Genomic DNA, 24747 nt, shown 5'->3' on the forward strand with positions numbered 1-24747 from the left:
TTTGCTCTCACTTATAAGTGGGATCTAAGCTATGAATACACAAAGGCATACAGTGATATGATGAACTTTAGAGACTCAGAAGTGGAAAGATTGGTTGGGGCTAGGAATAAAAAAACTATACATTAGGTACAATGAACACTAAGGTGAATGGTGCACCAAAATCTCAGAATTCACCACTATATAATTCATCCCTGTAACCAAAATCCACTTGTACCCCCAAAAACTATTAAAATAAAGCATTTTTGGAAGAATTCAAAAATAAAAAAACAAAAATGGGCATGATGGTAGTGCCTACATTGCTATCTAACACTGTGATAACTATGCTAAATCTTGTTACAAAGCTTAGACAAAAGTTGTGTACAATAGCTGGCCTGCTGTAGACACTCGGTAAATGAGAAGCTAGTAGTAGTCGTCACTGTTCTTTAACCTAGTCTCATTTGCCATTTGTCAAATAAAGCGAACCTTCAGCAGCAGGTGGCCAGGGAAGCCAATTAATGCCTGCAGATGGCACGATGATCTGCTAATTGCTTAAGGCTTCCAAAGTCTAAATTGGTGTGGTAGCTCAGCTGCCAAGGACATCAAGTCTTCCCCTCTCCCTCCCCCTCCCTAAGCCCTGCTCCTGAGAATTCCGATGAAAACTCTGGCTCTCTGGAGACAGGTCAGCAATTTGCACTGTTAAAAATAAGCTATTTGGACCCTGACCTGACATATATGTGGAAACAGATGGCATCCAGTGCCATCTTGAATTTCTTTATGTCCACTGCCATTAAAAAAAATAATAAAAATTTAAAAAACTTTTGGGTATGTTGGCATTTTTCTCTTGATTCGTATCTTCAACTATCACCCAGATTCCCTGACCAAGCATAAGGTGAACAAAGGTCCTGAGAAGATGCAAGGATCCTCAAGAAAATGCCAAGCTCAATTATTTATTCAAATTGCAGAGCATGGTGTGTACTTGCTGCTGTTAATAAATTGCTTTTTAAACTGAACATTTCCAAATATATAAATATACACTTTTTTTAACCTAATAAATAATAAACTCGGTCTCCCAGCAACTCAAGAAACCATCTGCTTTTTGAGCTCTGTCTTCACAGATGTCCTTCCTGAGTTTTAAACCACGACCTCGGCCTGGGCTTCCTGCTAGGAAGGATGGGTAGTTTGCCACTTGTCAGGGAAGAGCCTCCACACATATTTTTTTATTGCCAGTCTAAAAACGTGGCACGTTACCTGTACATCAAAGCATCCATATGTCTCTGGCATATTCTCTCCTATGTGCTTACTATGGGGGGTTGATATAATTGAAAGTAGTGGAGAAATGGACAACGGAGGGAGGGGAAACAGATGGAGAGAAACAGTTCTCCTTCACAGGCTAAAAGGGCATGTGTCTGCGGTGCTGTGTCTTCTGAACTGAGAAAAGTAAGAGAAAGAATTTGGGGAAAGGCCAAACAAAGTGCAGCCCAGTGTGGTCCATTGTCATTCTAGCTGTTGTCATTCAAGGCCAGCATTGATAGGAAGAAGGGTCTTCAAAATTGATGATTTCATGTCAAACTTCAAAAACAAACTGCAGCTTTGCTGCTTTTGTTCTAGTCAGCTCAGACTGCCATAGAAAAATACCACAGATTGCATGGCTTAAGAAACAGAAATGTATTTCTCACAGTCCTGAAGGCTGGGGCATCCAAGATCCAGGTGCCAGCTGATTCAGTTCCTGGTGATGGCCCACTTCCTGGCTTGCAGTGTACTCACATGGCAGGGAGAGAGACGGGTAGAGACAGGGAGAGCACAGCTCTTCAGTATCTCTTTTTATAAGGACATTACTCCTATCAGATTGGGCCCTTATGACCTCTCTCAGCCTTAATTACTTTCTTAAAGACTCTTTGTCCAAATATAGTCACAATAGGGTTTAAAGCTTCAACCAGGAGTTCAGGGGAGAAACAACTCAATCCACAGCACTGGTAAAGAGCTCACTCTATCTGAAGCCCCTTTCCATGCCCTGGGTAGGGTCATCCTTAGCATGTTTTGCATACCACAAGACATAGTGACCTGGGGTCTGTGGCTCACTAGAAGTCCTGAACTCAAGTTTTCACCTCCTCTGTGGTCACAGGCTTTGTAAGAGTTATTTATCAATATTTAGATTTATTATTTAAAAGGAATTGTCACTTTATCAACTAATTTCTCTGATAACGTATGTTTCACAAATTAAGAGAGGTAGGAATATTTGAGTGGGAAGAGTTTGAGATATCTGCCCATCAGAGAATTATTAAAAATGAACATAAGGAGGAATTAAAATAGTAATGCAGGACAAAGATGAACTTTGAGTTGTATACTACTTTTTGGGAATCCCTCCATTACTAAAACAAACCCAACCTGCTCTTCATCAGTGATTTTATTCTTAGAGTTATTTTGTACAGCTCAATTTTTGTGTTTTCATTTAAAGAAAACTAGTGCTCCAAAGCCAAGGAGACGAAAAGGCTAGGGTTACATCTGCCTCTCAAAGTCCACATATATCCTATTCAATTCAGCCAATGTTTTCTAAGCAGCTACAACAGGCCAAAGATCATTCTAGGTACTGACAAAGCCGAGGCTTAGGGAGTTGATCATTTGCCACACTAAAAGGTCTTTCCTTCTCTCTACCCCAAACCCTGTGAGTCTTGAGGTTGTGCTTGGAAGCCGCACAGAACCAGACTAGTGCATCGAAATGACCATTACCCATCCTGAAACTGTGCAACTGCCTTGTATCCAGCACCATGGCATTCTCCACCTCCAGCCCATCAATGCCACACAGAATACTTTGGGGTTTATTTATTAGCTAGGGCAGTTTTTCACTGAGCCATCTACACTCAAGATTGTTGACCATGGAACCATACTTACAAGCCGGTTATCTGGAGCAGGAATAAGGCAAAGCTTACATGCCAGTAGAGGAGTCAATCAGGGAAATGATAGCAATGATGTCTCTAAAGAGCCCACCAGGTTCTCCACAATTCCTAGGTCACTCACTTCATTTTCCTTCTCTTTCTCTCCCTGCTTCCTCATCCCCTATATTCTCTTTTGCTTCTCACTTAACTATGCCTTAGAGGATTTGTGTGTCCCTCTCAGAGATTCAAAAAGCACACCAATGAGAAGTTCTTCAATAAAGAAACTTATCTATTCCACTATTTCCAAATGCATTTCTCTCTTGAGGCCATGCGTAGCCCTATGGGTAGTTTCTAAAGGTTGCTTACTTGTTTCCAAGAATTCAAGCCAGGTCACTAAACTGGCCTAATTATAGCTCTAAAGAACACAGTGTTTGCCTTCAATTCCCTCTTATCTCTTCCTGGGTACTGCTCCTCACCTTTGGCATCCAACATGCATCAACTCTACCCACATTCTACCCCTGGCTACCTTAGACTCTGGATAAAGAGGACCACCAGGCCCTGTGCTTTCTACCCAAAACCTGATGCTGTAGGACAGAATTTCCAACTGTGAGCTCTAAGGATTACTTATCTTCAAAAAATTATTAAGGAAAAAAGAGAGTTCATAGTTAAATAAGTTTGCATATTAGATCCTCTTCCTAGAGAATTTACTCATCACATTCCTTTATTAAAGGCTCTGAGAAGTCCTGTATTAGAAAAACTTATTAAACCTTAATTTCCTAAATGCATTTGACCACAGCCCTCTTTTTTAATAATACCTAATCATGGCAAAAAAAAAAAAAAACTACTACTCTGCAGAATACATTTTGAGAAACTGCTGCAGAAGAGTTTTCTCTTCTGATCTTCTCCCCCATCAAATTTCCCTTATTGTATGTTTCATTCTGTCAGGATAAAGTTAGACAATTGAACTAATCATGACATGCTGAGCTAATAATAATAGCACACATCGATTGTCTGTTTGGTACTAGTTTCTGCTCTCAAAAATATGATGGAATAAAAGGCAGCAACGTCTTCATTTTACAGATGAAGAAACTGAGACTTAAAGAAGGTAAGGAACTGCCTTGAGTCTTACCCAAGCAGTAGGCATTCCGTTGGGATTCAAGACCCCGATCTTCCAATGACTGTTTTAATACTAGCCATTCTGTAAATAAGGGGTTAATATACTCCCCTCCCCAGAGCTGTTTACATTTTAAAGTCAAAGAGAAAAAAATACTTTAATACCAGAAGAATGAAATGAATCCCCACTAATGGGAATCAGGGAAGACTTTCAAAAAGCCAGGGAGAGAGAATTTGGGGAAGTCAGTCTTCCTTTATGTCTTTCAGATCATAATCCCCTCTCCTCATGAGTGCAAGGAAAGCTTTGCCTGCTTGGGCAAGGGAACTTCCCATCCTCCTCCAAGCTAAGGTTGTAAGGATATGCAAATAGCCACATATCTATATGTAGGCACAGCTATGGAATGGAGCTACAGTAAAAATAACTTTGGATATGCTGATTTGTGGAGCCCACATGCATTGCCATCTATTAATAGCTCAGTTTGTGGTTTTATTTCAGTAGGTTTAAACGGAAACCTACTGTCCACCATAAATAAAATTTTTCTAATAAAAAACGTAGGTCTGTGTAATGGTGGCTGTATAATGCCCAACAGAAGATGCCATTGGAATATGGTGCTCTCAAAACCAAGTGATTTACTGTACAAGATATTTTCCAAAAATAATAATCCTGAGAAATCAGTACCCATTTTAGGTATATATTTGCTCCCAAAAGGATGGCAAATTCACCCAAGTCCCAAAATCAGAATTTGGGGTGAACTTCAGTTGAAGAGATTTTTCTGGGCAGCATCCCTTCTAATGTATTGTCTGTAATGATAACTTAGTCTGCAGTGAAGCAGCAATGGAATCTCATTAGGCTCCAATCTTGTTCTGTTTGTACTTCTCCATCACCTTTATTTGTTTAAGAGGCCTGACAAGGCAAACGCTCCTGATGTGATGTTTACATTGCAGCTTTCACTGGAGCTTATTAAACTCATCGTTACTTCATATAAGCTGCAGATAGGTGGCTAGGGCCAGTTAGTGTTGACAGTAAGTAACAGACACCCTGCCACAAGGTAACATGTTTATATACTCCATTGGATGCCTGGTGGATTTTGTCCCTGTAAAACTATCACAGATAATGAAACTACTATCAGATAAGTGACTATAATAAATGACCACAATTAGGTCTCTGGCTGATGAGAACAGTTGGTGGTCTCTCCAGACTGACTTGGACAAATCCCAGGCTAAGTTCACATGAAAAAAAAAGAAATCAAAAATCAAATTTAAATGAGATTGATTCAGTAGAACATTATTTGATTTCAAAAGGAGCAAGAGTTAAAAGAAATTGAGTTTTCATCTTCCTTCCCAACTTTTTTCTTTACTCTTCTTATCTTAAAAGTAAATGAATAAACAAATAAAATTCTAAAATCAGATTCTTATAAAATTCAAAAGCACACAGTATGCCTCCTCCATAAATGTGCCCATGAAATCTAGAGTTGCAGAAAACACCTCAGCACATCTAAGGTTGGGGAAGCTTCTTTAAAAGGAAAGGCTTGTGTTGGACTGTTACTGCACCCAGAAGAAAAACAGGAGAGACTAAATCACTGAGGGGTCTTGGTGTGGACTTTAATATGGCTGGACAGTCTAGGATCCATTTGGCAGCTTGCAAAGCAGGACTGTAATCACTTCTTTAAAGGGTTTTTGTTTACACCAAGCAGGCTCTCATTACATGATGGTGAAATAATAGCACAGAATTTAAGTGCTCTGATGAAAAGGTCTTTAAAAGACATTTATTTTTTTTGTACGGAATAGTCATTTCCAGGATGACTTGTAGATTTACAGTAAGTTTTTTATATATGTGTATAACTTAAGAATGTGCTGAAAGAAGGCTTGTAGGCCCCTTTTAGAGACCTTAAAAGATGATACTAGCCATGTGAAAAATGACTGGCAGGCAAACATGCCTTGCAAAGCACTGTGAAATTATTTGTCATCAGTGACAACTATTTTGTTTATGTCATGTCACACTTGCCTGCCCTAGATACCTCCCCACTACTCTTGCTTACCATTCTCTCCTCATTTCCCTCCCCCTCCCCATCCCAATGCTCCTACCATCCTCTCAGCCTCTTTTGAATCACAGCTACAGTTACAAAATTTGGCTAGAGGGAAAGTGCTTTTATGTAAAGGTATGTTTACTCTGGGGGTTTCCATTTTCATTTGATTTAATATTTCCTAATAATAGTTTTAGGGGAAATTACCCTGGATGGTGGATTGATCCCCCCTAGAAATAAACACTTTGGGAGTCAGGGGTGGGGCAGGGAGGGGGTGATTGATGGGGTTTTTGTATATCCCTGTTGCCCGAAGACCTCATAAACTCAGGAAAGCTGCCCAGGCATCAGTCTGTTTACCTTTTCACGACTTTAAAGGTGATTTATTTGACCTTTGAAAACTGGGATCATACTTCTTGCTGAAAACAGTGCACATTTCAACATAAATGGTGACTGTCAAGATGGTGAAGTTTCCAGTTTGAGGTCTTTTATGACTTTTTTTCCCCTGTTCTAATCAGAATTGGGAGTGTCTTCTGGATTCTTAGTACAAACATATTTGAGGGACATTGTCTAAATACAATGAGATAAGTGTGTGTTTATGTGCCATCTGTACGTATAGTTTCCATAACGATTTTTAAAACTATTTATAAATGCCCTGGATATTGGGTCAAGAAGAAGTAGCACAAGTAGAGAAATAGCTTGAGATTTGAGCTAGGATCTGAGTCTCTCTCTTACCATCTGGTTCACCCTAATTATATAATTTAGCATCTTACAAGTGAGAACTCTGGAGCCACACCACCTGCATTGGATTCCCAGCTCTGCCCTTTACTTACCGTATAATCTTGGGCACGACACTTACCCTCTCTGTGCCTTGATGTCCTTATCTATAAAATTGAATCAAAATAGTACCTATACCTCACAAGTTTGATGTGAAGATTAAATGGGTTGAAATGTAGATTGTTTCAACTAATGCTTGACATTTAGAAACAATAAAAGTTATTACATAAAGGGGATAAAAGAATCATACATACAACAAATAGGTAATGTCAGAACTAACATAAGACAATGCATATTAACCACTTTGTACAAGGCAACCTGCTATTCAAATGCTACTAAACCCCTAAACTAAAGACAGCTCCTCAAAATCTCCATGTATCCCACTAGTACTGGATGCTGTGACTAGATAGGATTTCACAACTTTTTTAACTGAACTGTGAAGCAATATGGCAGGTCTTCCTATCTTCACTTAACATATGAAGACACTAAAGGTCAAAAATAAAACAAAGTTACTTATTCAGTGTCACATAGCTCCTCAGAATATAGTATTAAGAACATAGTGCCCCAGAATACAGTATTAGGAACATTCTAATTAAAGTTCTATAGCATAATATTATTTATTTGTTGATGAGTACAGGATAAAGTAATAGCTAGTTGTTCTTCAGTTTTGTAACTAAACGTTGCTTCCCTGCAGGAACAAGTTTTCCCTTCAGAGAGATTCAACCAGCAGAGGAAATGGTTCCCAGAACAGAGAGCATGTCATTAGCCAAGGTCAGTGCTTCCCTGAGATTTAACAATCAAGAGAGGAAACGAGGAAAAGCATTCAACTGCACAAACTGAATTAAGAGAATTGCTTTACCAACTGGTTTTACTTAGGGACATCAGAAAGGATATTTGGTATCAATAAGATTTCTATTTTAAAACGTTTTACATCTTTTTAGAACTCCATCCATCAAGAGAAGAATGGACAACTGCAAAGCAAATCCATTCTGTTAAAATAAAAGTGGCATTATTTCCACTGATGAGTTTGCAAGCTTTCCCAACAACTGGTCAGAAGGAGAGGGTGGGGATAGGTGAGTGTCTGGGGGACACTGACATTGGGATCACCACACTTTTTGCAAGCCCAGTTAGGAGCTTGTGGTATGGCGATTCTCTGGAAAACTCCTGGGAGTCTCACAGGTGCTAGGTGGGGACTCAGGATTCAATGAATTGGTAGGATCAAGAAAGCCACATTTAAAGGGCAGAGGGAGGAAGCCTTCTAGGAATCAGAAGACAAGTCCCTGGGAGAGGTGAAACCATGCTTTCCCAGTCACTGGGATAGGTAGTAGCAATGAGTGGCTGTTCCCTAGAAACCAGTTAGTGGTCATCCTTTCTGGGAATCTACCTACCTGCCTCCAATTCCCCTAGAGCCTTGTTGTTAGAAACTGCTTACAGTCTACACCCTTCCTATGGACACAATATCCCAGCATCTCCTGCACCTCTCAGAGGTATCAACATTCACGGGTACTGCAACAAGGTGCCCATCCTTGACCCTGCACATGCCTAGCTCAAAACCCCGTGAACTGAGAAGGACTCTGGGGTTGCCCACCAGCCTCTATGATGACAGCACATAATTTATTAGCCCCTGCATTTCTCTTCAGGACGTGACAATTGCATATGTTCTAAGGGGACAGCTGAAGGCCCATTAATCTTCACCCTGCTGGGGAAGAGACTGATGGTAATTTAATTTAACTGGATGGGTAAGGTAGATATAAGAGACCACAAGGTAAAAATGACAAGATTATTAACTGCACCCAGGGCCGTCTGTTTACCAAGCTGCCTCAGTAAATGGAAGCGGGTTGGTTAAACGTGAACCAAGGTTCAAGCAAGGTTTACAGAGGGGAGTTTCTGGCAGATGTGGGTAATGGCAGGCCTCCACATTTCCAGGGAGAAAGCAAAGGACTTTTGTGGTTAGAAGAGGAACTTGGGCTTCAACAAGCTTAGCAAGCAGGCTAAAGTTTAAAAGGTCAGGGCAAATTCAGAAATACTTCTCTCCTACACCCACAAAAAGGAAACGGTTGAACTTAATCACCAAGGTCCCCCTTTCAGTCCTCCCTTGACAGACCTCCCATTCCAACTAACTCAATTTTTCCTCCTGTCCAAGTTGTTTTTAAAGGTTGAGCTACAGCGCTTTGCCTGAGGGGAGGCGAGTCTTCTGCCACTACACTCACCAGCCTGCAGAAGGACTTGAGCAGGCTATCTATCTCTGGGGAACTTTCTATTCAGAAGCCCACACCCAGCAGAGAAAGCATCAAGTAAATGCCTGCGAATTCACCATTCCTCATTGTCAACATCCACCATACACAGACCGTTGCCAGCGAGGAAAACCACTTTCCCAATTCCTGATCTGGTTCAGGATTTGTGCACAGAAATGTAATGACCAGCTTCCAGCTCTTTCCAATGTCCCAGTGTTGTGCCTAAACTGACCCTGGTCCCAGCCGTGTTGAGGCCCTGCCCTTTGCCCCACTTCCATGCCCAAATTCACCATGCCAAACTACAGATCAGCAGGACGACATAGGTTGTCCCATAAGGGACAGTGTTTACATTAAGACACTAACAGGAATAAGTGTTTAACACCTTAGGATTTACAAAGCACTCATCTAAAATGATTCTTATTTAGCCCTGTATCTGGGCAAAGTTATTAATTTCTCCAGTTCACAGGTGAGAAAACTGAGACTCAGAGGGTTTAGGTGTACTAAGGCAGCAGGAAGCACAACAGATATTAGAATCCCTCTGTAAGTACTTATTTTACTTTTTTGTGGACAGAGTGAGAGAGAGATTTGTATATGTGTATATCTCTCTGTGGCAGACACTATTACTTGCCTCTTCAAAAGTCATTAGCCTCCTTAGTCACAGAACTAGAATTTTATTTAGTATGGCCAGAGATTCATTGGTGTCTGGAAGTGGACCCAACTTCTGGTCTAAGAATGGGCATATGACCCATTTCTGATCTATGAGATGAGAGAGGAAGTCAGCTAGAGGGTTTCTGGAAAGATTTTCCTCTATGATAAGAGGGAAGCACCATGAGGGGAAACTTTCCTGCCACACATTGCTCATTGTCCCGTGCTTTCCATCATGGATTAATGAGGGTGTGATGACCAGAGCAGCAGCAACTTTTTTGCAATAAAGAGAAAGAAGGCCAAAAACATCCAAAAGACGACAAGCCAGAGCCCTGTGATCTTTAGCTGATAAGCTAGCATCAGCGACTGCATTCCACCACACTTCTAGTTGAAGCCATTTTTAGTTGGGCATTTTGTTTACTGGAGGTAAAAGCCCTCCAAGATAATATGCTTCCCCACCAGTTGATGAGAAACTCAAGGATAGAGACGATATTTTATTTATGTTTCAGACCCCTAGGGAATTTAGTCCAGAAGTAGTCACTAAATATATGTTTGCTAGAATAAGGGCAACAAGGAACTAAATAGTGTATTTCTAACAGATAGACCTTATTGTGATGAACTTCTCAGAACCAGTGAAGTAGAATTTTGGGTCTTTGCTGAGATTTCAGTTGGTTCTGTGTTAACATTATTATTACTGCTACCATTACTCTGCCTTCCTTCCTAGAACTGTTCTCACTATTTCCATATATCCCAACAACTAAAAACATGTTTTTTATAACATTGAAAAAGTAATATGCTTCTGCAATGAAGATTTTTTTCTCATTTAAAAATAGAATCACTTAAAGATGACATTCAAAATGAGTAAAAGAAAGATAAATTATTCAATAAGTGATGAAATAATCTAATAATTACCTGAAAAAATCCAGTATGATTCAGTACTACACAACAAAATAAATTCCAGATAAATGACAGTTCATTATATTATAAGGCAAACTATTACTGGATTCCATTTAAAAATCTGAAGAACCTATTAATAAATATTTATATAATGTCAGCTTTGGAAACACTTTGTATAGCAGAAATCATAAAGAAAAAGTTGAAATATTGACTACATAAAATGTTACATTTTCTGAATATTAAAAAACATCATAAACAAAATTAAAGGAGAAACAACACTGGGAAAAGTATTAGCATATGAAGAGTTAATGTCTTAATTTATATAGGAATCTTACAAGAAATCATAAAAGAAACAACACCCCAATCACAAATGTGCAGAAGACATTAGCTCAAAATTGATTCAAATAAAATAAAAATACCAATAATTAATACACATATGAAAATATAGAACCTTACTGGTAACAAAAGGCATTCGAATGAAAATGAGATCTCCTTCACCATTTTTGCCTATCATATTGGGAAAGATTTTTTCTCATTATTATATCAAGCATTTGGGAGAGGTTGGAAACATGTGCTATTCATAAGCTAATGCTAGAACCAGAAAACAGAAAATAAAAATTCACAGCAAACAAAATAGCAAAAAGAAAAGAAAACCTTTGGGCCATAATATTATTTTACAAATATATCCTAAGGTAATAATTTTAAGATGAATACAAAGATTTATCTATAAATATACTTACTGCAGCATTATGCTTAAGAAGTTTAAAAGTTTGATAAACTTTTAAATGTTTGTTAAATGATAGCATAGCTGTTCAGTGTTGTTACAGGGCAAATATTGCTACAGGGAAAAGCTCCCCACCTCACTGGTAAGTGAAACAAGCAAAACGAGCAAGTCGTGAAATAGTACAAACACCTTCACATGAAAATGGAAGTTGGTAATGAGGTAATGGAAGCACAGAATTTTTTTGGTGGGGTCTATCCTAAGGTTTCTAAAGTTTTCTGCGAATTAAACCTATTATGTTTATAATCAAAAATTGCTGTTTTTGATAGGTACTAAAGGCAGGGAAGGGTAAGGTAGATAGGAGGGGGGATAAAAAGAAGTATGGGTATGAACACACAGTTAGATAAAAGGTATAGGATCTATTGTTTGACAGCAGAGTAGAGTGACTACAGTGAACAACAATGCTTTGTATATTTCAAAATAGAACGGAGTACTTGAATTGTTCTCAACATATAGAAATGGTAAATGCTCAAATTGAAGGACACCTCAAAATACTCTGACTTCATCATTACACATTCTATGTATGTAACACAATATCACATATACCACATAAATATGTAAAATATTGTATATCGATAAAAATGGTTATTTTTATGTAAGAAAAATAATCACAACCTCTCTTATTTGAATATCGCTAGCCAAGAAATGTGCTGCTCCCAATAATATTTCAAGTCATAGCACATTAGTTCCTAGTCACTTTACAAAATTGACCTAACAAAGATAGAGTGCTAATAAAAAGAAGTCGTACTGTATTAATAATAAGCTTTTTTGAACAAATACCGTTAATAAAACTGACAAAATGTCCATCTCCACAACGGCTTACACGGACACTATTTTGTGTAACCCTACAAGAGCCCTCTAAGGGGGAAAATGAGCAAACTGAGGCTCAAGGTATCTAAGTGACTTGTCCAAGGGAAGAAATAATAACTGCCACGCCAGAGGACCAATGGCTTCACTGCACAGTTTGGCCTTCATGCAAGATTATAGATAAAGGAAGAATGGACCTGAGTGAATCCCATCAACTTCATGGTTTTCAAGTACTATGGCCCCAGGAACTGGAGGCCTGAGAGCCCATTCCAGTCTCTGCATAGCCCCCAGCTCCCGGCATTGCATATGCCCCTGAAGGGGCCTCCTGGATTCTCTTTCTGCCTCTGTTCCCCAGCTATAGGAAAATAGAGCTCAGACCTGCCCCTTCGTCTTCAAGAAGGGTGGGCCAGCTGAACAGCATCCATAGAGAGCCCAGAATGGGTCAGGGCTGAGCATGGTTAGACACAAAGCCTTCTGTATGAGTCAAGTCAAGCAGGAGGTCATAGCTCAGCCAGAACTGCCAAATGGATCTCGGTGTTTCATCACCTGAAGCCCTTCTCCTTAACATTATGCCAAGAACCAGCAATGGAACCTGAAAATACAACTCATTTTCAGAATCAAACTCAATAAAGTTTCTTCTCTGACTGATATCTTAGTACAGACTGATCTATACAGGATATCAGAATCTATGCAGGATATAGTTTTTTTGAGTGTTAGCATCCTATCTTTGTTAGGTGCATGCATCAATTTTGTGAAGTAACTAGGAAGTAATGTGACAGGAAATATTACTGGGAGCAGAATGTTTCTTGGTTGTATTCAAATAAGAGAGGTTGTGATTATTTTTCTTACATAAAAGTAGCTATTTTTATTTTAATGATATTTTACATATTAATGGGGTACATGTGACATTTTGTTACATATGTAGAATGTGTAATGATCAAGTCAGTATTTGAGGCATCCATCACTTTGAGTATCCTTCCTTTTGATAGAAAATAAAGCAAATTCATAATACAGATCTATTTTCGTCCCATCTACTCATATGACATACAGACCCAGCCTAAGATGCAGGCCTTAATCAGATCTCCCAGGTGACTTAGAGCCATTCCACACTTTATCCACCTGGTCAGCAGTGCCTTGTATCCTCTGAGGCCCAGTGCCCATGTTGCCTCCCTGAAGCCACCATCGTCCTTTCCGCTTCTCCACAAGCCAAGCAGATTTCACTGAGTTCTCACTAGTGTCCCTGAGGTCTCTACACAGTCACTACACAACCCCCACATGTTGTGGCATTCACTGATTGCGCTGTGATCAGCTGTCTGCTCATCTCTCTTCTCCACTGTGCTCTGAGCCCTTGGAAAGCAAAAAAACACATCTAATTCCCACAGCACCTGGCACAGAGGCTGGTACATGGTCATTGTGACGCTTTATTGAGGAAGTTAACCCCTTTGGTATGTTCAAGAATCCCTGCCAAAAAAAGCCAGAGGATAGGAACTCATAGCCAAATGACAGGGAAGAAATAAGAATTGCAGACATTCCTGCTGCAAAATAGACAACATAACTGTAAAGACTGAATGATGAATGAATGCATACGTACATACTCTCCCTGGTCTGAGAATGACCAAAAACACAAGGAAGGTATTCACCGGAGAAGTGACACAATTTGATCACAGAAACAAAGTGCCAAAACTGGGGGTGGGGAGCCTGGGTAGGATATCCAGAAAATTATCTTCAGTTGTGAAACAAATTATATCAGAAGAAGCTTGATTATTTTGATTATTGAAGTACTACATGAACCAACCCCAGAAGAGGCAGTGCCTGGTGGTGCCATGTCTTCATATTTTTGAGTGAGTTAAGTGGTGGCCATACAACAGCCAAATAATCAACCAGATACAGAAGAGGGTTGCAATGCTGTTATTAAAACCTCCATATTTCACAAATGGGGAGCTGAAACCCAGAGGAAAGAAGAGACATACTTCAAGAAATATTGTAAGTTATCTGGGTCTAGAACCCAAGTCTCCCAGCTCTCAACTCACTGGGAGAAGGAATTCCTTCCTCAAAGTGAAGCAAATGGCAAATTAGAAATTACAGAGAACTTGGTTGCAGGGAAACATACTTTTGGGATATAAGATGCTTTAAAGGCTTTTCTTCTTCTTCCTCTTCCAAGAAGAGCTGTTCATGTCAGTTTTTCTGCCCACCTACAAATACCTGGATTATCACAATTCAAGAATTAGTGAAGAAGATACCAAATTATACCCAAGGTGTTGTTAGAACAGTTGCTCTGCAATGGTGATTGACTCCATTATTGTTTGTATAACCTCACAGAAAAGACATACATGTCTTCATCTTAAAACCAAAGCTGGAGGACCCAGACCCAATACCAATTCCAACTTCACCATGAAGGATGGTGAGTTTGGGGAAGTTACTTTACTTCCCCCCACCAAGCCTAGTTTCCTTAACTTTAAAATGAAAATCTGCTTCATATAGACTATTTCTGAAGATTAAATCAACCATTGTGCAGAGGCCTGGCACATGAAAGCTACTTGATTAAAAATTAGCTCACCCCTTTCATTTTCCTCCTCTGCAAATTATTCAGAATGTACAATCAAAGCATGAGGAAACTACCACCACCTGGTGTACGGGTCTCCAAACTGCATAAGCAGCAGCAAAGGTGAAAATACAACTTACACTGAGGAAACTGCAAAATGAAACTTCACAAATGACTGAATGCACCATACAAAAAATACATCAATTATTCTGGGATAGAGGCCATTGGCCATTCCAGGATGATGGGTAGAATTAACCAGGGCGATCTTCCTGGAAGAGGTACACTTTATTTTAAAACGTAAATGGAGGAAAAAGGATGTGGACTGATTGGAAAGAAGGAAGAACAATTTTCTGCACAGTTGGAAAAAAATCTTGGAAGCAAAAGAGGAATGTCCTGGTGGCAAATAATGTCAACTGGAACATTTAGCCCAGCCATGCCTGTTAAGCCTTTAGGCTCTTTGATCACAGAAGAACAAGGAGGGAGAACTGGGTGTAAGTCACTCCCACTAGGAGGCTGCAACAGCCAGCTGGTAGTATTGGAAGCACAAGAGCTCTAACTTGTGCATGTCAGCCTCTTGTTCAGGACTTGCTTTAATGGACAGAAGGTGTTGGAGGCAGGTAAGACCATTCTAACAAAGAGAGGTCCCTCCCTGTAGAGCCCCAGAAAGGGTGGAAATGTGTTTCTCCTCAGACATATGGGTAACGGGCAGAGCCCACTGAAGACAGCAGTCCTGTCTGACCCATCTTGGTGATCCTGACAATACCTAACTCAGAGCTCAGTACCTGGAAGAAGCTCCATACATGGCTAAGTTGATTTTCCCACCTGGTAGGGATCAGAGGTTGTATTATGCAGCAAAGTTTCTAACCCAGCTCTCTATTCTGCGTCCTTACTCTACATTCTGGAATGTGCCATGCCCTCTCTTTCTTCCAGATCTTTAAAGATGTTTCTGTTTGTGCCTGAAAAATATTCTAAAGGTCCCAGTTGAGACATGGCATCTTCCAAAAAGTCTTCTCTGACTTCCTGCAGCATTCAGTAATTCTCTTACAATCCTAGCATGTATTACCACGTCGAAAGTAGCAGGATGTCCAAAAAAACCCTAGTCTGTGTAGCCTACATATGAAGGAACTCAGGAGGGAAGGTAGCTCCCCTAGAAGTGCCCACCTCAGCTCCCTGAAGCTTGCCTCTGATACTTCTTTGGTCTAGAGCAGTGCTGTCGTTGAGTCTAGCACCATCTTGGCAGGGCCGACTTTGGTCACAATATCCCCACCTGCTGTAGGGTTATGGGAGTCCAAGTTACCCGACACCTTACACCACAGTCTGAGCATGTTTCCATATGTTGAACAGCCTGGGTAACTGAACTGGGTATGGTGCCTCAAACACAAGGCTGACCAAGATAAATAAGGCCATGCACAATTGTTTACTAGGGAGTGCTCACCCTGATTCTCTAACTCCAACAAAAAGAAGAGAAAACCACGAAAGAACGAGGTAGGAAGGATTAACCCTCACAGGACCCAGAGTCCAGAGCCCTAGACAGTCACAATGGGCACTTCCACATGTTCCAGGTGACATCAGGTTAAAAGAGGCATCCAGGATAGCCCCAGAGTGGGAAATAAGTCACCCGAGCAGCTTTTGGAGGAAAGGAAAGGATTAAAGCAGGGAGAGATGAGTACCCCACAGTGGAGGGCCTGGCAGCACCAGCCAACTATTTGTACATGGCCCCAGGCATTTCTAGCACCAGTGGCTTGCCAAAGTAACTACCTCCTCCCTCACAGCAGCTTCTTCTTCCTCCTCCTATCAGCAACATGAAGAAAAGAAGTCTATCTCTCCAAAGCTAGAGGATGCACAATGGTGCCTTCCAAAGGGGAGAGTCTATTCTGAGGTGCATGAAAGACATCACAGGCATGTGGCAACTCCCAGTAGCAGACTTCAAAATCAGCCTTGCTTCTGTAGTAATGTTTTTCCCTCCTCCTTAAATTCAGCCCAGTTATTTAACAATATGAACTTACCCATCATGCGTTTCTCCACAGGACTTACCCTTCCCTGCAGCTAAGCATGACCTAAGTGGTCCATTTCTCCCAGGAAACCTCCAACACTGCTAGATCACTTGTATTTTGCAAGCACTGATGGTATTAGGCATCTCTGCTACTTACTACACCCAGGCATCTATACATGGTGGTGGAACTGTTGCAATAAGTGGATTTGGCAAGAGCTGGCTGCTATAACAGAGTTTGGTCCTTTTGAGTTCTTCACCCCTATACTCCCACCCCTTATAACAATCCCTCGATTCCAGATTTTGCCTTCAAAAGTGGACCATGGCCTTGGCTGGGTTCTGCCACATAGACTTCTTATGACATAATTACTCTTGCCCTCTGACCGTGAGTCTAGCCAAGCCTGACCCTCATTCTATTGATTCGCCCTGAGTCATTTGTCAACAGAGTGGCTGATTCCCCTCGTCTAGGTAAGCACAGGAGGCATTTCATCAAGACATTTGACACCTTCCTTTGAAAGGTGAACGACAGAACATATGAATACCTCTGATTAACATCTAAAGGCAGCCTGGCCCCCCTGAAATTGCCCCTCCATGGAGTAGCTCTCAAGTAAATCCACTGTAGGGACCTCTACCATTTCAACTCATTTATCAGCAATTCCATCTGCTTCAATTTGGGGCACTCCATGTGTCTGTGGTTCCATCATGTCTGCCTGGGGTTGCTCCCTCAAGGGTTTCTGGCCTCCATGCAAGGCCTAATCCAGGCTGTCATCTTTCCCTGTGATATAGCTGGGGCAGCTGTTGCTCCTTCCTCGATAGTAGAGGGGTGGTTGCCAGAAAGCCTGAGGGGCCCACCATCTAATTTCCATGCTTGGAGCTAAATATGTGTGTGCATGATCTTTCCTTGAAACTGTAGGAGGGGACTCAGTCCTACTACCTTTTACTCCAAATTGATTTGATGTCTTCTTAAGGAGTGGTGAGCTCATCCCTGCTCCTATTCAACTTCAAAGGCCAACAGTCTCATTAACCTAATTGCCTGACTTTGAGTAACTTGCTTAAATTACCAATTAATGGATGGCCATTTCTGTCCAAACAAAACATTTTAAAGCATTCCCACTGAAAAGAAATTGCTTCCAACCATGACAAATGAGTGTCTCCCTGCTGATAATTATAATAACTATAGTAGGTATGCTTCTAAGCCCTGAGAAATTTGTAAAAGAAAGGTACAAGTGGCAAATTTATATAGATTACAAACAGTGGAATCCTTTTTCAGTGATGGAATTTTGAAAAGTTTTTCATTCAACCAAGCTACACTAAGAATAAAGGCAATTAAATGTCAGGGCTGTAGAACATTTGTCCTTTGGAGAGGGGGAATCCCGCAGGAAAAAGAATACTGAAACTGTCAGTAGCCCCTGTTGGCTATATTAAAGCTAATAAAATTACTAATGATACATTCCTCATCAATGAGGGGTCCCTGCTGTGCTGCTTCTGTCTGCTTTAGTCACAGTGAACAAGGCAGGAAGATTGAATTATTGGCTGGATTCATTTTATTGGTTTAAGCTTTAGGGGGAGGGAGTTATAAGGGAGATTCTTTTCATGTTTTGCTTTTTTGCTCTCAAGAAGCAGCTGGTTTTGTCTTTAGTTTCAAATGTCTATTTAAAAAAATCAGGGCAATCATTAGAAGGCAGGAATTTGGACATGGACACTTCCCAAAACACCTGATGTCAATCCCAGCCGGGTTTGCCAGGAATGGCCTCTCAAGTCTCAACTGGGAGAGATATGGGGGAGAAGGAGATAAAGGACTGAATTGATGGCTGCAGGCATGGCTGACAGGTGGCCCTAGGAGAGGAAGGGAGGGGGCACATGTTAGGAAGTGGCAGAGAGGAAGAAAAGCTGTGGACTCAGTGGACCAAAACTTCAGGGCAGAGACTGGGCCTGCAGCCCTTGGGCTCACTGGCACTACCACGGTCAGATCCCTGTCCCTTGCTGATGCAAGCTCCCTTTTAAAATTTCTATAGGGAGACGGCAGCTATGGCATGCAAGATATCACAATTCCACTTGCCTCAAGAACAGCATGGGCTTCCTGAAGACAAGATATGCTGTGTAATTTCTTGGGAATGGAAACTTCTGACAGAGAGAGCTGGTGCTGATTTCAGAGTGTAGTTTCCTGAAAGCCTGGGATCTTATTACTGCTCATTCCCTTTAGCATCAACCAAATAGCCTTTTCCACCATAGACTAAGGCTCTGGGGATAGCAAAGAGAAACCCAAAACCTGGACTGAAACTTGGCTTCCAATCTCTGAGACTGTCTCCTTCTAACTGGAAGGGCCCAGACCCAAGATACCATGAAAACTCTGGAGCATGTGTCTGTGTACCGAGCAGCCAGCTCTAGCACTGGACGTTTCTCTGAGAACCACTGCTCAGAACCCAGGACTGTGATCATGCCCACAGCTCGACAGTGGTCTGGTATTTATGCCCATCTGCATGCTGGCTTTCCTTTAGATCCATTCTCTGCTCTTTTCTGCCCTGTGCTATACCCATGGGGTTGACTTCAGTGGATCTCATCTTCTGCTTTAGCTAATGGGATGCACCGGCAGGAGACTGGGGCAGGTGGTGAGGGGTGGCTAAGGAAAGAGAGGTCAGCATATTTCTTCCTCCTGCTCCCTCCCTAAGGTGATAAGGGACACCATTATGACAGTGGCTCTGCCCTCTATCCACAGCCACAACTGGGTGCCGTCTCTGCGTCAGCTCCAGGATTCAGCAGCAACATTCCTCCTGTGGGAGGCTGAATAATGGCACCCAAAGATAGCCAGCTCCTGATCTCCAGCACCTGTGAACGTTGCCTTATATGGCAAAAGGGACTTGCAGATGTGATTCAGTTAAGGAGCTTGAGATGAGAGATTAATCTACATTGTCTGGGTGGACACTAAATGCTACCACACGTGTGCTTATGAGAGGAAGACAGAGGAACACTGGATGCAGAAGAAGAGTCTATGTGACCAGAGAAGCAGAGAACGTAGTGACACAAACACAAGAGAAGGAACGCCAGCAGCAACCAGAGGCTGAAGGAAGCAAAGAACAGTCTCCACCTGGAACCTCCAGAAGGAACCAGCCGGGCCAACACCTTGACTTTAACCCGGGGAAACTCACCTTGGACTTCTGGTCTCCCAAGTTGTAAGAGAATACATTTCTGTTGTTTCAAGTCACTAAGTCTGTGTAAATTTGTGACAGCAGCTTAGGAAACTAGTAAACCTCTCCAGTCTGCTGTTGCTCATGGCAACATCTCTTGCTGGTTCCCACACCTCTGAAAATAGTCCTTTATGAAAGTCTATTCAAAAATCCCCACTGAATGTGGCTTCTGTTTTCCACCAGAATCTTATCTTATATATTTTACTTCTTTCCAAAAAGAATGTAAGATAGTATATTTTTTACGAGACAATAAAATTTTGCCAAATGAGAAAATGCAGAAGAAAAAGAAAATAAAGATAAAAGAAATATGAAGCCAAAACTATCATTAGTATCCAAAATTCATGCTATACAGGCCTGAACACTTTTCAAAAATTAGTGTGCAGCTTCCACTCTAAGTTTCCCAGCAGCCAACACAAAGAGAATAAAAAGCATGATCAGTTATAGTTTACTATTTCCTAAACAATCTTGATAATACGGATCACCTGAATACCTTGCCAAACATCGAAATATCCAGTTACCACCTCATCCAAGACCTGTCAAATCAGAATCTACTAGGGAAGCAGTAAGAATCTGGATTCTCTGAGATCCGGCCACTGCACTCCAGCCTGGGTGGCAGAGCGAGACTCCGTCTCAAAAAAAAAAAAAAAAAAAAGAATCTGGATTCTAACAAATATCCACGATGAATAAGACGAGTCACAAATTGTGTAAGATAAGAACACAACATGGGGGTTGTTCACAAGAGAAACAGTGTTACTGATGTGAAAAAAAAGCCATCATCTCAGGATTAGAAAGATGTCTCCAATTGTGTGCCCTACCAGCTGTGGTCAAGCACTGTCTCCAGTGCCCATGCAGCATACAGCTTCATGATAAGGTGACAAAAGTAAGTGATCTAATCATGAAAAATAAAATTACACCTTAACTGTGCTCTAAATGAAGACACATACTATAGTGGACTCCTGCATTGCATCTTCAGTTTCCATTACCTGTTCTTCTTTCCAGATAACCTCCCAATGTCCTTCCAGGGATTTCTGTGGTCAGGAGTGAACAGGCAACTGAGATTAAGGCAATCAAGGTGTTTTATTCCCCTGCCTGTAATGACTGCAGCAAGGAAAGGTAGTGAACAACACCAATCCAATCTGGCCTTTTTCTAGATATTCCAGGTTTACAGTCAGCTTTTTATTCTAGATGGTATAGTATGCAAAGAAGTGAGACCTTGACACCAGGAGGGAGGTCAGGCTGAGAATAAAATAGATGCAGAGAGCATTACAGGGGTAAGAACCCCACAGAAAATAGACAGAGCCTCGATCCAACCATGCATGAAACTTACTCCACCAATTTATTTTTTTCAATCATAAAATGCAATAATTTCCTGTATTGGGTAGGCCATCTTCTGTTGGGTTTTCTTTTACTCGCATCTGAAAGCATCGTATGCAGTATGCCTGTTGTATTTATTTAATAGTCTCCATTGAAAATCCACCTATAGGAAAAATTGCAGGAAAATAAATCCTTGGAGAGGGATAAACTCTACCAAAAAGAAGCACTTAATGTTTTTTTTTTTTTTTTTTTTTTTTTTTTTGTAGTGACTACTGTTATTTAGGGGATTTTTTTTTCTCTCCCCCTGCTTACCTTATGAAAAGAATTGTTAAGTGAGGAGCCTGGATGACTTGTTCTGATTTTTGTCCTCCTGATTGCTCACTATCACCAGGCCTTTCTATGCAACCAGACACTAATCTTGAGCTTATTTTTATCTGCTACTGTACCATCAACCTTTCAGGCATTTCCCAGAAAATATCATTTCAAAGACTCAGTGACCTAACTCGCCAGCCATCATTGACTCTCTAGACCCATAATCTGCAACCATTTGGGGAATCCAAGGGTGTACTCCCGCTTGGTGAGGAGGAGCTATTAGGATCCACAGTGGGGAAAGAAGAGGAATAAATGGAAATTGTATATTCATTGGAACCTGATTACATTTGGGGAATATTGGCTGTCCTTTCCCAACCACCTTAGCTATTTTGAATGACGAACACTGATTTCTTAGCTGAAATGGTTAATACTTTGTCAAATACTTAGGAGCTAAAGCTTGGAGTCTGATTCACATCAACATAAAAATATTCCTGATGTGGGGAGTTGTTAAATGGGTAAAGAGTTTCAGTTTTGCAAAATGAAAGAAGCTCTGGATGTTAGTTACACAACAATACAACCAATACTTAACAATACTGCACTGTAAACTTAAAACTTATTTAGCTGGTATATTTTATGTGATGTATACTTTACTACTATATATATTCTGATATGTATATAGATGTAGATATAGATATTACTGAAAGAGGAGGGCAATTACATTTTATTGTTGCCCAGTAAGGTTTACACTTTAGATAATAATAATATTTAACACATATAGTAGTAGTTACAATATGCCAGTTACTATTTCTTAAGTGTTTTTCACTTATTTAATTTACTCCGCATAACAAACCTGAGGGAGGTATTACAATTATTATTACTCTTATTGTATTTCCAATTTACTGATAAGGTAGCGGAGCCATGGAGAGGTTGTTAAACTAGCCCAAAGTCATCTGGGCTGAGCTGAGATACAAGCTTATTCAATTTCGCCCCAAAGTTCATCCACTTCCCAAGCAGCTCTGTTGCCTCTCTCTAGTTTATGATCAGCAACCATTACACCCATTTTACAGAAGCAGGAACTGAAGCTCAGAGTTTAAAAAGTGGTCCAAGATTATGAAACTAGCAAGTACAGAGTCTAGACACATATTTAGCAAGTACAGAGTCCAGACACATATTTAGCCTCTCTAGTTCCAATGCCTTAGTCAAGAGCACAATCTAGAGAAAGTTCTAAGGCAAGAATCTCAGACAATCTTAAAAATTATTGAGGATGCTACATCGCACTTATTCTACAATTGACCACATAATTGGAAGTAAAACACTCCTCAGCAAATGTAAAAGAACAGAAATCACAACAAACTGTCTCTCAGACCACAGTGCAATCAAATTAGAACTCAGAGTTAAGAATCTCACTCAAAACCGCACAACTACGTGGATACTGAACAACCTGCTCCTGAATGACTATTGGGTAAATAATGAAATGAAAGCAGAAGTAAAGATGTTCTTCGAAACCAATGAAAACAAAGACACAACATACCAGAATCTCTGGGACACATTTAAAGCAGTGTGTAGAGGGAAATTTATAGCACTAAATGCCCACAAGAGAAAGCAGAAGAGATCTAAAATTGACACCCTAACATCATAATTAAAAGAACTAGAGAAGCAAAAGCTAACAAATTCAAGAGCTAGCAGAAGATAAGAAATAACTAAGATCAGAGCAGAACTGAAGGAGACAGAGACACGAAAAGCCCTTCAAAAAAATCAATGAAACCAAGGAGCTGGTTTTTTGAAAAGATCAACAAAATAGATAGACTGCTAGCGAGACTAATAAAGAAGAAAAGTGAGAAGAATCAAATAGATGCAATAAAAAATGTTAAAGGGGATATCACCACTGACCCCACAGAAATACAAGCTACCATCAGAGAATATTATAAACACCTCTACGCAAATAAACTAGAAAATCTAGAATAAATGGATAAATTCGTGGACACTTACACCCTCCCAAGACAAAACCAGGAATAAGTTGAATCTCCAAATAGACCAATAACAGGTTCTGAAATTGAGGCAATAATTAATAGCCTACCAACCAAAAAAAGTCCAGGACCAGATGGATTCACAGTCAAATTCTACCAGAGGTACAAAGAGGAGCTGGTACCATTCCTTCTGAAACTATTCTGATCAATAGAAAAAGAAGGAATCCTCTCCCTGACTCATTTTATGAGGCCAGAATCATCCTGATACCGAAGCCCAGCAGACACACACACACACACACACACACACACACACACAAAAGAAAGAAAGAAAGAGAAAGAGAGAATTTTAGGCCAATATCCCTGATGAACATAGATGCGAAAATCCTCAATAAAATACTGGCAAACCAAATCCAGCAGCACATCAAAAAGCTTATCCACCACTATCAAGTCAGCTTCATCCCTGGGATGCAAGGCTGGTTCAACATATGCAAATCAATAAAAGTAATCCATCACATAAACAGAACCAAAGACAAAAACCACATGATTATCTCAATAGATGCAGAAAAGGCCTTTGACAATCTTCAACAGCCTTTCATACTAAAAACTCTGAATAAAGTAGGTATCGATGGAACATATCTCAACATAATAAGAGCTATTTATGACAAACCCACAGCCAATATCATATTGAATGGGCAAAAACTGGAAGCATTCCCTTTTAAAACTGGCACAAGACAAGGATGCCCTCTCTCACCACTCCTATTCAACATAGTATTGGAAGTTCTGGCCAGGGTAATTAGGCAAGAGAAGGCAATAAAGCGTATTCACATAGGAAGAGAGGAAGTCAAATTGCTTGCAGATGACATGATTCTGTATTTAGAAAATCCCATTGTCTCAGCCCAAAATCTCCTTAAGCTGATAAGCAACTTCAGCACAGTCTCAGGATACAAAATCAATGTGCAAAAATCACAGAAATTCCTATACACCAATAATAGACAGAAAGCCAAATCATGAGTGAACTCCCATTCACAATCGCTACTAAGAGAATAAAATACCTAGGAATACAATTTACAAGGGATGTGAATGACCTCTTCAGGGAGAACTACAAACCACTGCTCAAGGAAATAGAGGACACAAACAAATGGAAAAACATTCCTTGCTCATGGATAAGAAGAATCAATATCGTGAAAATGACCTTACTGCCCAAAGTAATTTATAGATTCAATGCTATCCCTATCAAGCTACCACTGACTTTCTTCACAGAATTGGAAACTACTACTTTAAACTTCATAGGGAACCAAAAAGAGCCCGCA

This window comes from Theropithecus gelada, chromosome 1 (genome assembly GCF_003255815.1).
Source record: "Theropithecus gelada isolate Dixy chromosome 1, Tgel_1.0, whole genome shotgun sequence".
Classification (NCBI taxonomy): Eukaryota; Metazoa; Chordata; class Mammalia; order Primates; family Cercopithecidae; genus Theropithecus; species Theropithecus gelada.